The sequence below is a fragment of the Echinops telfairi genome, unplaced genomic scaffold (assembly GCF_000313985.2).
Source record: "Echinops telfairi isolate 266 unplaced genomic scaffold, ASM31398v2 ScPeMD7_23;HRSCAF=83, whole genome shotgun sequence".
Taxonomy (NCBI): domain Eukaryota; kingdom Metazoa; phylum Chordata; class Mammalia; order Afrosoricida; family Tenrecidae; genus Echinops; species Echinops telfairi.
This window is the reverse complement of record NW_022103920.1, coordinates 66,171,861-66,174,781: the sequence shown is the minus strand read 5'-3', so window position 1 is coordinate 66,174,781 and position 2,921 is coordinate 66,171,861. Positions and strand designations below refer to the sequence as shown.

At 36.4% G+C, this 2,921-nt stretch overlaps 1 non-coding gene across 1 annotated transcript; it reads right to left on the bottom strand.

The window, feature by feature from the left end:
• Positions 1-756: 756 nt before the first annotated feature.
• Positions 757-919, bottom strand: LOC115869297. The gene has a single exon (XR_004046114.1). It is a non-coding gene; the product is annotated as a U1 spliceosomal RNA (small nuclear RNA).
• Positions 920-2,921: the final 2,002 nt, after the last annotated feature.

Sequence of the window (2,921 nt, the reverse complement as noted above, 5' to 3'; positions counted from 1 at the left end):
CCATTTGCTGCAACCCACTACATAGGGGTAATGGATCAAAATGTGTTCTTATTTTTCCACATAGCCTTATATAATGATCTTAAATAAGGATCAAAGTGATCTATTGTAGCTGAAGTTTTACCGTGCAGATATATATTTTTACCTTTGTACAGTATTAGCTTCTTCCAATCATTGCCAAGCATGGGCTACTTTCAAAGCACTTACTATTCAAATCAACAACACTGTGACACTGGTATTAGGTTTAGTCAACAAATGTAGTGTAAACTTAAATATTAGTATCGACATGGATTCTACCAATATGTGTTATATGTTTTCTGAGATGCATGAACAGAGCTCTGATTTTTCCACTGCTGAATTTCAATATCACTGTAGATATTTGAGATCTTTTTAAACTTTATAGCTAATTTTGCTCCCAATGTGTTTTTTGTTTTGTTTTGTTTTTTTCATGTACTAATCTTAAATAACACATGCAGGACTGCTTCAAATTATGCATATTTTCAATAAGGATCTTTCAAAGAGTAAAATGCATATAAAATGTGTAATTATATTTTGTTCCATCTTGTAAAATTTATGCATTTTGAAAATTCTAATAAAGACATTTTATGCCAAACCATGAAAGATGAGAGAGGAGAAAAAACTAGTCTCAGTAATTTATTATAATATTTTATTTCAAATATAATCAATTGATACTCAGAAGTTGGGCCATACTTCATTAGCTTATCAAACAAGTTATTATCTATTTATTTATTCATTTTTCAGGGGAGAGCATGAACACAGTCCCCTGCTACCGCAAATTATGCAGTCCAGTTTCCCACATTTGGGGAAATCGCAGGGGTCAGGACATCCGGGCTGCAATGGATAAGCCTCGCCCTGGGAAAACCACCTTCATGATCATGGTGTCTCCCTGCCAGGCAAGTATTCACACGTGTCATTTTAAGTGAGCAAGTACACTGTACCAGGGTGTGCTTGCGCTGAGCACTTGTTACTCGGCATCATCAAGTCTGTGCTGGCTAATAGCAACTTACGTACAACAGACCAAATCACTGCCCAGATCTGTACCATGGCTACTAAAATCATTTTCTGTGTCTGAGTTCATTTTTGCAGTCACTGTATCAACCCATCAGTAGTTAATTATGATTTTATAAATGAAGAGATTGAGCCAACATGTACTTTAACATTAAAGTACATACAAAAATGTTAAACAGAATAAGTAAAATTCAAAATAGTATAATTTTATATTTCACAGTCTTAAACACAACACTTTATCCTGAAACTCAGTACTGTTTTTCTTTTATAGTATCTCAAAGCTAAGATGAAAAATCGATTCCTCAGCTCAGATATTAAAGCAAATATGGTAATGTGGCATTTTCTAAAATATTGTCAGCTCAACACTTCTGTTACAGGTTTATTGTGCTCACCTGGGCAATAGGAACATGTGAGATTAATTTGATTGGAGGGCAAAGAGGTACATGGCTCTATAAGGCCTGACCCTCTCTCTTGCTCTCTGGTGATCAGAGTCTACTGTGCTGGTGCATTAGCTAGACCTAGGCCTCAACCTGTGAGCCACACTCCCTGTGGGACAAGCAAGCCTGTGGATCATGTTGCTAGAGCTTGCGTCTCCTTCTCGACCTGCTTCATCACATTGCTAGTGCATGCATCACTTGAGCTTGAGGCTGGTGGATCCTGTCACCTTGCATTGCTTGTGTTCGATATCCCCATCCTGGCCTGCTTTGATAAGCTCCTGAGCTACTGACTATTAGTGACCCACCCTACTGTTTGCTGCCTGTGGAGAGACTCTGCTTGCCTTGCCTGAGGGAGGAATCCGCTGTCTTCTTCCTTGACCTTGGACCTGGCAGCCCATGTTAGTGGAAGAACTCCCAATATGTTAAATGGTCCCCGGAAGTGAGTTGAACTGACACCTCTGTATTGCTGTGTGAACTAATTAGCTATTATGTTCCTTCTCACTGTATAGACCTAATTAGCTATTATATTCCTTCTCACTGTATAAACCTATCCTCTTATGTACATATAATCATTTGTGTCCTTGTTTTGTTCATACAACTTCCTTTCAATTTAAATGAAATTATATAAATGTTTGGGAACTCCAAGATCTAGAAGTACCCTCTTAGAAGGAAAGACACAATTACAACATAGTCATTGTTGTTTGGAGGCTTTTATATTTTAAGGACTCATCCATAAATCAATATTTGGAATGAAAAAATATACCCTTTACTTATAATGTTGACTTAAATATTAGATTAAATTTATAGTATTTCCTTGAATATGTTTTATAACATTATAAATAATTTTAATGTGGAAAAATTGTAATGTTTTGTTCAAAATGACAATGCGATGTTGAATATTACCTCTAGTTCTGTGACTTGGGGACAGGTAGTACCTCATGAGATGTGAACATAATACCTAGGTAAATGACCGCAGGAATGACCATGGGAATGTATAATGACCCAATGCCAGGATATAGTTTATGGCATAAATGGAGTTGTAATCTGTATTGAAGGCTGTATTCTTTAATCTTCATTAGTAGGTGCTTCAAGTCCTCCTTAATTTCAGTAAGCAAGGTCTTGTCATCTGCATACTTGAGGTTGTTAACAATCCTTCTCCAATCCTGAAACAATGTTCTTCAGGTACTCTAGCATCCCAAATTATTAGTTCAGCATACAGATCGAATAAGTATGATGAAAGGATGCAACTTTTATTCAAATTTATGCAATGTTCACTAAACCCAGTGATGAAGAAATCAAAGAAATCTACAAATTTCTGAAGTGTGAAATTTATCAAACGTAATACAGATGCATTGTGAAGCACTGGTGTTTGGAAGGCAAAAATTGGACCTAGGAAGTATGGGAGTTGAAAAATACCATTGGGGAGATTTAAATGATGCTGAAGACCTCATGATAGAC